Source organism: Onychostruthus taczanowskii, unplaced genomic scaffold (assembly GCF_017590055.1).
Source record: "Onychostruthus taczanowskii isolate IOZ18803 unplaced genomic scaffold, ASM1759005v1 scaffold67, whole genome shotgun sequence".
NCBI classification, from domain to species: Eukaryota; Metazoa; Chordata; class Aves; order Passeriformes; family Passeridae; genus Onychostruthus; species Onychostruthus taczanowskii.
Window position 1 is genome coordinate 7156129 of NW_024504455.1, and position 12411 is coordinate 7168539.

General features: G+C 35.4%; 1 long non-coding RNA gene across 1 annotated transcript; it reads right to left on the bottom strand.

Annotated features, from left to right (window-relative positions):
* Positions 1-652: 652 nt before the first annotated feature.
* LOC121344758 lies at positions 653-8946 on the bottom strand. Its single transcript, XR_005953879.1, has 3 exons — positions 8658-8946; positions 2194-2250; positions 653-796 (listed from the first exon to the last, which is right to left on the bottom strand). It is a non-coding gene; the product is annotated as an uncharacterized LOC121344758 (long non-coding RNA).
* Between the last annotated feature and the right edge of the window lie 3465 nt (positions 8947-12411).

The window sequence follows — 12411 nt, forward strand, 5'->3', positions numbered from 1 at the left end:
TGTTGTTAGCAGCTGACCTAGACAGTGCATTGTGGAAGTCAGGGGAATTCACACTTCCTCACTCACTCTCCGTCACTAATAGTTGATTAATCTAGTTATAATTTTCTCACATTATTTGTTTGGTGGTTTTTTTTTAATATCCAACAAGAACATTGAAAGTGTGTAAAGAAGAAAAAATGTGATGGAAATATAATGGAATCTAATGGAAAAGGGCACTTTTCTCTCCATTGAGATAGATATTTGGTTTGTAGGAATATGCCTATCTTCTTGAAGAGGATCTTCAGGGATTATTTTCATTAGGTGGTGCAGAGGTTATTTTCACCTCTCAGTCATAAGCAGCAAGGAGAAAAGGAAGGGTGGAGGTGGAAGAGAGGGGAAAGGAGACTTGAGAGACAAGGCATGAGAGAGGGGTCATGAAACAGACCTGAGGGATTAGTCAGGGAAGGAGATTTAATGGTGAAGCCAGGAGAGAGGCATCACTAAAGGAGAGAGAAACAGAATTGTGAGATGTACTAAAGTGTCATAAAGGGGAATGGAAGTAAGAAGAAGGGGCTCTAGAAGGTATGGATGGAGCAAAATCAGAAGGTTTTCTGGATAGATGGTAGTAGCTTAAGAGGACCTTAAAAGAAAATATTTTTCAAAGAACAGAAAGTTAAAAAAATATTGCCTTTATTTGCACATTTATGCAATGGGAGTTATTTGCAATAACATTTTCAGATGCCGTTTTCCTTTCCATCTGCCTTCTTCCAGTTCCACTGAGAAACATTGGAGTTTCATGTCCTTGACATTCTGGTTCCTGTGTTTACAGAAGATGGAAAGTAACGTTGTTTGGACTGCTATTATTTCTTGAACATTATGACAAAGAAAAGTTAACTTCACTATGAAACTTTTCAAAGTGACACAGATTAGCGCATCCCTTTCTAATATTTGTTATTTCTAATGATTCCTATTATGTGGGGCTATTTGTGCCTGCTTTATTTATTGTACTAGGAATTATTTCAGCTTTAAAGAGACCAGCACTCTATTCAGCTGACTCTGGCTTTTACCTAATGATCCAATAAGTTGGTGAGTGTTTGATGGGGACATATTGTGTTTCAGGTCTCAGTGGGAAGTTGCCAAGACTTTTATTGAGTGGTAATATTTTCCTGTTGCTGGTTTTGGATTTCTCTGAGGATCAGCAGTTAACACAGCCTTTTCTCTTACAATTACATTAAAGTGCCAGTGATTTGTTTTTCCTTCATTCAATTTTTTTAATTAGGTCATTCCTTAAAAGGTTATCTTAATATAGTAAATGCACTACTTCTGTGAATGAGGCAAGCTGAATGATGCATGGGTTTTTGCTGTTAGGGCTCAGTACAAAAGACTTTTAGAAAATTCCCATCCTGGCAGAAATAACCTGCAAGTTACAGACTTTTCCTCACAAGTGCTAAGCTTGCTTGTAAGCAGTGCCAAAAAATCACAGATATAGAAAGAAAATCCCTAATCTTTTGAGCTCAGAGGCTGATCTCTAGCAGCCTTGTTCCTGTTTTGGTGAGCAGTTTTATGTTGCCTTGTTAGCTAAGGATCTAGCCTAGGAGGCTGTGCAAGTAACCACTTTAGTTTTCATTGTTGCTACTTCAATCTGTGAACCACAGTCAAAAACAGCAAGAAAATTCTGGCTGGTATATCTTTCTGCTCTAGTAATGGATTTTGAATGATTTGGATGGGTGGTTGTGGCTTAGTGGGGTTTGTTGAAAAAAAAGTTAGTGAAAGCTTGAAAATATTTTTAGGCTTAGCCTAGCTTGCAATTTGTTATTGGTTGTTTGTTTGCAGATCCTCTTCAATCTCCAAGTTTTCTCTCTCTAACAATTTAAAGGTATAACTGCAAACTGGAAAAATAAACACTCAGCCTTCAATAAACAGCCTTTAATAAGCAACATGGATTATGTCCTAATTCACAGAATCATAGAAGCAGCAGTTTATTTACAGTTTATCTTCTGTACAACTGAATTACTACAGAACTTTAATTATATTGTAACATGAAATTATCTTTAAAAAAAGTTTTATGAAAGATTAATTATTTAAATGCAATTTTATATGGGTGTCTATAGTACAAAAAACTATCTAACAGAGAAACTACAAAACAGACAATATTTTAAATTTTGTCTTGTAATGTGCCTTTAAAAACTAGGCTAGGAATTCACACACTGATACCTGTAGTCTTTGTTAGCCCAATCATCCAGTAGACATGAACAGCAGATTCATGGAGACCTAAAACACAGGGAATGAAAAGCTCAGATACAATAAACTACTAATTGATCAAATAGAAAAAAAGATAAAATTTGTGACAGTAAACCCTTTAGTGCATACTAAAGACTTTCATAATTTTTGACTATAATGGATCTAGTTTTGAGACTATTATCAAATTCTGGCAGATGCTGACATTATTAATGCAATGTTCATAAGGCACTATAAATAGTATTTTATAATTAATTTTTAATATTTTATTTATGCACTATTTCCATCAGGCACTTGTGGATCTTGTAGAGTCGTGGTGCCCACCAGCCTTTCACACCCTTTGGTCTCACTTTGGCTGTGGCATGTACACCACAATGCCCCTGACAGAAACCCCTGAAGTCGTTTTCCTCAAAGCTGTGGCTCTGTGACTGGAAGCCCTCCCTTGGGATTGGGATTCTCCCCAAGGACACAAACCACGACTGAGTGCCTCCCATCCTCCCACTCCTCCATGCCTGGGTCAGTGACTGTTTTTCTGCTGTGTGGGGTGGTCTTTCAATCTTTTGAGTGAAATAATAATGTTCCTGACTGGCAACACTTCACTATTCCCTATAAAATGTCACTGGAACATTGCCATGATTAACCAATTGTTTGTTAGTTTTGGTCATTCATTTTGGATGTGAATTACACTTGGTCTGAGTTTATCTACATTAAGATGTTCTTGTTTACCTCCATGATAGCAGTGAGCAGTGGAACAAGAGAGGAGACCCGGAGACTCTGGAGTATTTTCCCAGAGTAGCAAGGATCACATCCAGAATTACTCTGGTTTCCTCTGCATCTGTCCCTGGATTTCAAGGCTATACTGCTCTTGAGGGATGTTTTGTTCTTATATTTCATTCTGGTGTGCTTTGACACATGTAGACACGTGCATGGAATCATTGACACTGGGTGAAAATTTCAACCTTCTACTGGGTGGAATTTTAAGGGATATTTTAAAGCTTGGTCTCTTGTCTTGGAATTTTCTTGGTAGGATTTGATTTCCCTTTTTTATTCAAACCATTCAGTATTTGTAATGCTCTGAGTAACTTGCATACAGGCACATAGAAACAATGTGATGGTTTACTCAGCAAAATTTTCATTGGTGAGAAAGAGTGGTGAAGACTAAATACCTGAAAAAAAAAATATTTTTTATCTGTATGCTAGTACAGGAATGCTTTCTACTGTTTTGTTTAATAATGAATTTACTATATCAGTCTTAAATGCATTACTTCCCTAAGTACTTTCAGCTCTGAAGACAAGGAAAAGGGTTGTCAGTCTTGACAAAGTGAAAACATGTGAAGTAAAAACCTCACTCGTCCACCGTCCATCCAGTGTGACCAATTAAAGCATTTTATCCATCTACTTAGCATACCGAATTCAATCAAGCTATTTAATTAGTTGTTGTTGCTATTAATTAACACAGCAAGCGCTGATAGGGTGTCAAATGCTGTATAAAGATGGAAAGGAAAGACAGGATTCCTTCCTTAAGAGAATCTAACAGAGGAACAGAGATTTCACGAGCACATACAGGCAGCTGCAGAGGAAGGCTCACCTGAACAACAGCCTGAGAATTTAATTTGTTTTATTTATGTAGTGGGTGTTGTGGTGACACAGAATTGATGATTGATCCTGTTGCACTTGGATATGTAACCCCACAAGTGTGGATGAGACAGGCTGTAGCGTGATATGCAAAGGTGTCTGAAGGGAAGAGGGAAGCAGAGGAGAATTTTGTCTCTTAGACAGAATCCATTAGATATTCACAGCTTCTAGGCTAAACTGTGGCCCCTATTTCTTGTTTTTATGTGACAATGTTTGCATGAAGGAGCTAGGAGGGTTTCCTTTCTGTAGGAGAGAACAGAAATATTTTAAGCTTGTAACTGATTTTGCTTGAGCATATTACAGTACAACTGCAATTGTTTCCTGGGACTGTCAGAGAACAACTTCATGGATGCTTTCAGTTGTGGGTGCCAGAAATTAGAGCTTAACCTAATGATATTTCTTTAACTAGCCTTCCCTTAGATTCCCTGTAAACACTGATGTGTATGTATATTTGCAGAGATGTTTCAGCCACATGTATACCCAAACTCAAAAAAAAACCCAAAAAAACAAAGAAACCCCAAAAAATTTTTAAAGAAAAATAAACAAAAATAAACAAATGAAAAAACCAAGAAAAATAAATCTTTGAAATTTTACTAAAGACTCTTTTTAATTTATAAGTTGAAACTCTTAGTTCCAATAAACCATATACCCAAAATACGGGAACTATTATTATTCACACTGGCAGAAGTTCTGGTCTTTTTAATACAAAAGTGTATATTCAAGTACAAGATCTGAAGTAATAGAATGCCATACATTAAAATCTATGTAAAAGTTGCCGTTTTTATTTTATAAATTTCCTTTTAGCTTAAGTATTGTAAGTTACAATAGGCCGTTTTACTTGCAGTTATTGATCTTTCTGTATTCTCTTTAGAAATATATATCAGCATGTAAGCAAAGTATACTTAGTAGCAGTATTTGAGATTTGTGTTAATACAGATTTCAGTATCAAAAGAAAAAAAAAAAAGAAAAAGGAGTTGCCAAGAAATAAAAGGTTTGAGTTTGTGAGAATGTTGGATTCAAAATAAGCAGTCTTGACTTTGCTACAAGGCAAATCTGTCTGCAATATTTTATTAATTTTTGCATTTACTGCAGAGACAGCAGATCAGTAATTAAAAGAAGCTACAGGACATAGAAATTAACAACAGGAAGCAACAGTCTTAAATACTGATGAAGAACCAAGGGCTGGAAACACCTCTTGGTTTTAACTAGTTTGTTTAAATCAGTGAGCAGATAGATCAAACTGAAGAAAATTGTTTATGTTAATTTAGTTCTGAGCTGTACTGATGGTTTGCCTTTATAGCACCAGGAGGTATCAGACCAGCAGGGAGGTCAGAGTGAGGTTTAATGCATGGTGAAGAGTACCACAGGATCTATGACTGTTACCAGGTGAAAAACTGTGAACAGCATAGTTGAATAACATAACTTTTTTACTATAATTATATCTGGGATTGTTATTTCTAAGCAAAAAGTTGAAATCTGGAAAAAAGAGCTTTCAAAAGATTAAATAAGGTGACTACACCACAGAGAAAATGGAAAGTTCCTTAAAAATCCTATAAATCATCTGAGTCTTTCTAGTTCATCAAGGGAAATTGGTGAGATACTGCCACAGGGCGAGAAGTTGGAGATGGAGATAAGCTCTTTTTATCATCAGTTTCATTTCTGAGGAGTGAAGTCTAGAAAGGAAATCTCTCTTCTGTGATGAAAAGCCAAGATCTGTATTCTCAAAGATGATATTTTTCCCTTCCCACAGGGTGTAATATATGAAAATCACCAGCCTCATTTTGGAAACTCAGTAACCTGCATGTGGGATCACTGACTTCTGTGCACACAGGAGGGGCAGTGGGGTCAGTGACATTTTTCTTGAATAAGCTGTTGAGCATCTGATAATATACATAAGTGTTTGATGATGGGTCAGCCCTCCTCTTCTTGAACCAACAAAGGGAATGGGTACACCAAATAAAAAATCCCTTGATGATTTAGGTAAGGTGAGATGCACAGGGACCATTAAAAATTAATTAGAAAGCTTCCATTTAGGAAGCTTGAGGCAGCCAGCTCAGGTCTGTTGCCAGTCCTGTGGGGCTGAGCATGCTGAGCAGGACCACATTCTGAGCAGTTGCTTCTGAGCCCATGGCACAGCCAGCGAGTGACCCAGCCAAAGCATCTATGAATGACTGAGGTGTAGGTAAAATATGAGAACAAAGCTCAAAACATACTTTATTGATTTCCTCATAACCTTTAGCTCTCATGGTCAACATTGTGGTGCTTGGTTAATAGTTGGACTTGGGGATCTCAGAGGTCTTTTCCAATCTAAATTATTACTACTTTCCCTGGCTTCCACTTCCTGTATTCCCCTCCAGTCTCTAGCATTTTTCCTTTTATCACCATTCACCATTACCCCAGGCATCTAAAATGAGGTTACACAAAGCAAACAACTACACTGTCCAATAAGCCATTGTCTGTCCTACTTTGCTTCCTGATCCAGAAAGGTCATTAGAGAACTAAATGTTGTGTAATTCTGTTCTAGGAATTTCAGGGGAGATGTATTAAATTTCCTCATGAGCAGGACCTGGTCCCCAGACCATCCCCTTTGCCAGTGGTTACAAAACCTTCCAAATTGTACATGAAGGGTGGGTTATGTGGAAAATACAATAAGGAACTAAAAATATGAAAAGAAAGTGTTTGAGCATGAGGAGAGTGAAGCAAAGCTATATTTGATATATATGTATACCATATATATATATGAGATATGGTTATGAGATATGGTATCTCATAACTTTGACTCATTTTGACCCCTTAATGGTAATATGCATTTTTTTCTGGTACTATTCATATTAGCTTAAGTAAATAAGTGTGTTTACCTTCCTTAATAAATTATATTTTTGTGCTTTTTTTGTGAATTTTTAGATATATTTCTCTATGTCTGGAAAACATTTAGAAAAAAAGGAAATCGTAGCAATCTCATTTCTTTACTGTGTGTTTTTACTGCTGTACATCACAGCAGAGTTTTGTCACAAAAGAATACTGTATAAACAAAAATTTAAAATAATTACGTCTAAATCATAAAATATATTTTGAAAAATTCTGTAGCTTGATTTTGTTTCTGGTTTAAGATATGTCACTGTCTTCTTTTTCTAACACTGAAAATTCTTCTCTGTGGAGAAAAGGAAGGAGGAGGAGCACCAAATCAAACAATTGAATCTTTTCACTTTGCACAGCATGTTGTACTTCATTCAGAAGGATCCACTTGAAATTCACAATAGCACTTCACACTTAATCACCTCCCACACTGCACAGGGTGTGCTAACATTTGTGCTTATGTAAGGAGCAGTTATAGAGATGGGAATTAAGTATCTGGTGTTTATAAATACAAGCTAATACCCACGTGAGTCACACAAGAATACAGCCAAATAAAAAGCTTCTGGCATTTAAGGTTATGTTCTGCCCAAAGGGACACCAAATTTCTACAATAAATGAGTGCTTCTGAAGACAGATCTTGGTTTCATATTTCACAGAACTTCTGCTGACTGGCAACATATGAAAATAAGGACATATTGAACTGTGTGCAGCGAGACTGGTGTGTTTAAGACAGTCTTAATAGACACTAGGGAGAGGGAAATTAGTCTGAGAGCACAATGAAGACAGAGTTGTTGTTTAGTTTTACCAATTTAGTCATCATATTGGATCAAATAGGATCAAACAACTCAAAGGGTCAAAGTCCACCTTCAAAGGGAAGTCCTAATGGATAATACGAATTCCCTGGATGAAAATTAATTTGGACTTGGTTTGTGAAGTGTTTCCCAAGTATATAAAAGCACAGGCTCTGATACATTTATTTGACATACTTAAAACAAAACAAAAAAAAAAAACAAAAAAAAAAACAAAAAAAAAAAAAAAAACAAACAAACAAAAAAAAATTCTTACATTCAAAACAATTATCCTTATATTTTTCTACATAATGTTGGATTCTATAAAAAGGAACACATTAATACATCTCTTTGTCACTGGAAGATCAATTTAAACCAAATATTTAGCAGCACTTAATCCAATCTGGATTAGAGCTCCAAGTGATGAAATAACAGGTAATTCTGTCTCTTCAAATATCTGGACAATGAACAATATGTCTAACAGGACTTCATTAAATTCCTTTCAATGTCCAGCTTTCAGTTACTCAAAAAAATGCTTTTTTTCTTGTTCTTGGTAGAAGGTTGGAGGAAAGTATCCCTTTTACACTGTGCCTTATTGAAAGGCAAATATTATCTTGGTCTTCTTACAGAAATCATATCTGTAGTCTTTGGGATTATTGGTAACTCATTGCAGATAAGAGTATTAGGGAGTAATAGACTCCTTACATTTTTAATAGAAAATATAAATGTTCATTCCTTATCAAAATCTAATTAATAACATTTATAATTAATTTCTATGCCAATTAATTCTGTTATTTGGAAAGATTTAATAGTAGCAGTTATAATTTTCAGTCTGGATTGTAATCATGCTAAGCCTAGAGAAAAAAAGACATTTAGCTGGGTTTTCATCTGTACATCTCTTTCTCCCTCTGTGTGCATGTTGCAGGTCCTGGGTGGATTCAAGGTGATAAGCCCTTGAGAGAACCATAATGTGATTATCTTGCAGAGAGGTGGTAGAATAAATAAGATTATCCATAACAAGCTTAGCTGCTGATGAGTTCAAGCTGTGCTGATACACAAAGTCCTGACACAATTGTAAGGTAATAACAGAAAAAATACACGTTTGCAAAGGAGAGAGTGCTGCTTGATCTGCGAAATTTTCCATCGTTAATGCAAACTTACCTACAGCCTTTCACATGGAAGCTTCACTGCGTTTTCCATGCTTCTTTCATAGATTATTCCAGGGCAGGATTTAAGTTTATTTATGCATATAAAAATTGGTATTCATTAAAGTGAAATTATTTCTAAATTTACTTTTGTTTTGTTTTGCTTGCTTGACTTGAAGAGCGGCACAACATTTCTTTGAGTTTGAAGTTGTGATCTGTATTTACAAAATGAATTGTTTTGATAAATTATGTTTATATGATCATGTAGATCATAAAAATAGATCAGGCTGTTCTCCTAAACCATGAGGACGATAACTAAATGTCATGCACTCATGTTACATGAGGGATAGAGGACATGATGTTGAATTCATTTGCATTTTTAAGGTAATATCTGACTCTTTCTTGCATCATCTGTCTTTGACTCCAGCAGTTCAGACACCTATTGCTCTTCTTTTCACTTAATTACCCCATCTGCACAGAAATGAATGGAAAAAATTGTTGCTGTGAACACTAATCTAATCTGCAGTACTTAATTTAACCTTTTGGATAAAAAGGATCATATGTAATTGTTATCTCACGCATACCATTATTTAGTAGCAAGAAAGTTTATTATGTTTAGTTTTCTAATAAGACTGTTGTGAAAAAAAACTCCAGCATATATAGAAATTAAAAGGTTTTTAAGTAAAAGTTGTACCATTTGAATGTTAAAAAAAGAAACAATCTAAGCTGATGTTTTCAAGCAGTCACAACAGACCCATCTTGCAACACCTTGATTTTCAGAAGCACAGTTTGTAGGTTTATTAAGAACATTGGTTATTTTGTCGTGTCATAGGTGCAGGAACTCCAAGGCAGGAGGAACTTTTGGCTAAAGAATATAGTTTAAGGTAGCCAGTTTAGAGCCTGACAAAATGCTTCAGGTCATGATAAAATCTATATTTTCTAAATGATATCTAGGGTGAGAGATATCTTCTGAGATGATGATGCCTTTGGCTATTCAATGCCTTGTGTCAAGGGAAGATAGTATTTTAATTAAAAGAAATAGTGGCTTTAAGGCTCAATTAGGAGCAGAAAACAAGCACCAGATAGATGTATGTTATTAATATGAAACAGGTAAAATGCATACATTTTCTAACTGTGCAATTGAATTGTCTGAAATAAATTCCTGGGAAGAAAGTAAAACATCCAGGCAAAAAAAAAAAAAAAAAAAAAAGACACATTAAATAAATGGATCAATTATTCTGTAGAATTTATTTCTTAAAAAAGAGAAAGCATAAAGAAGTGAAAATCTATCTGGACAGAAGGAGGAGAACCTAATGATACCTCATTACAGGTTTTATCTCCTGGAGTTTCTTGCTATTAAGAAACAGCAGAGGAAATTTCTAAACTTTACAGGTATTTCATCACAAGTTGTTGGATATTGCAGAGGTGTTAGACAGCATCTAGAACTCTGTCACTAATGATGTATTATTTAAATAGGAATCATTTTGATTTCAGGCACCTGGAAGCCAGAACTCTTAAACAGCCTCAACAGGGTGAAACAATAATTTTATTGCAGAAATAAAAATAAGAGGTTTCTTTGTAGATTAGTTTTGGGGTTTTTTTCTGTAGTGTATGCTTTTATAAGGAAGTTTCTAATCTGCATTTATTAAAAAGTGCTAATCCTACAGAGATGAACCTTTTTTTACAACTAAGGAATTAAATTTGCAATGTTATGTTTCTTTCTTCAACCAAAGCTAGATTGCTTGGTTTTGGTTTCTTTTGTTTGGATTTTTTTCCTCAGTAAATAACAGCATATGAATTCCTCTAGCAGTCAACAGACACATAGGAGTCTGTTGTTATTGCTTTTTTATGACATTTAAAATTCTCTCTTCTGTTCACATGAGAAATTGACTCTTTTTAAAAACGGTCATTAATAATTAATAACTTTAATAAAAACTTCTTATAGAAGGGAGGGAAGTGTAGAGGAACATTCCTTTTTTTTCTATATTGCTGTGTGAACAGGGAACATAGATGATTCTCTTTGTTTCTAAAGTGGTAAGTAAGAGCCTTTAAACAGCTCACAGCAAAACAGAACTTAATATATTTGCATGTGTGTACATTATTTTTGGTTGTTTTTAAAAAAGGTGTGCTGGAAGCTGTATGAAGCTGTGATATCCTTGCAGTTAATTTTAGTGTGAGTGAGATCAGAGCCAGACTCCTTCTTCACAGGAACAGGAAAATTGCTGTGAGTAGACCACTACAGAGGCTGTGGCCATGTCTGTTCATTAGTGTCTGCAGAGAAATATGTGGCCATGTAGACAATCAGCATCCATGGTGGGGTTACATAGCTGCCACCTGGTACGCTAATGAGATGGAAAGCAATTAAAAATAATTACCACTGCAAACTCATTAAAATTCTGTAGGTTTGTTCAACTCTGGCCCTTCATAATTGCTGCAGAACATTTTAATGTGTCTCAAAAATTACTGTGAAACTCAATGATATTTCAAATCAGGGATTGAGAGGGAGTATGAATCTCAAAGGTTAATTCCAGGGAAGATATTTAATAGCTACAAACCACCATGGTATAGTATTGAGAAAGTTATCATTTCAATATTTGTAGGAGTATCAGGAGTCTCACCATCAAACCAGATCTGAAAGTCTTTCTGTGTAGTGTTCTGAGGTTTAAATTTGTGGATTTTCATGTACATTTATTTGGATTGAGAGACTTGAGTAGTAAAATTGTCAGGAAGTTTTTAAGTTTTCAAGGCAACATCACAGAAAATGCAATGAAAATGTTAAAAATTGAAGAAAAAGCATAGAAGTAATTTCTGTAGTTACTCACTAGTGATGTCAAGAGAATTCTCAGAGCTTTGTGGCATGTGTAGGTCTCTGATTCCAGCGACAACGGGAAAAGGATGTTCTTTCCAGGTAGGAACTAGCTTTAAGCAGCTAAGCAGTAAGTGAAGACACAAGGCAGGAACTCTCCAGAGAGCTGTCAAATGTCTGGTATGATAAGAACCATTTGAGCAAGCAAGGTAAAGAACCAAGATCAGAGAGAGTAGAGGGGCTGGAATGGGAGTTTTGCCAACACAGAAGAAGGAGGAGGCCTGGGGTTGGATTTTACTGAAATCTAGCTGTGCACTTCTTGCATCCCTTCACACAAGATGTTGAACTTCTGGCCTTCGGTTTTCTAAAGATAAAATGCAAATGAACTAACTAACCAGCTGGAATGTGACATAAACTGAGAAAGCTGCAGCTACAGTTCACATAATTCACCCTCTACTCTGGTAGAGTTCACTACTCTAAACCTTCTGGCAGTATGATCAGTTGCGACTAGGATGGTATGGAATTCTGTAAGAAATGTCATTTTTTTTACAGAAATTCAATCTAGAATTGACATATTTTCACTTCACATTATTTGAGAAATACTGCACCACTGTATGAAGAAATGCCATATCTTAAACCAGAAGCGTTATAGACTAATATTCAATAGTATAATTTTTCAGATTATGATTCCTCATTGTCTTAGTCATAATTTTCTTTGATATCTCTTTTTTCTTATGGAAGAAGTAAAGGCAAAACATATACTAGGGGATTGATGATTTTTTGTAAAAGCTCTAATCTCATTTTCTGCCTATTTCAGACTCAACTATTAGTGATGGCACTATTGTTTTTGCTTTTCTTCTCCTTATAAATGAGTTAGTTTCTGTATTAGCAGAGACAAGTCACCATACTGCAAAAGTGTGCTGTCATTTGTCATTACAGAGGACAATAGTTGCATACTGTAACA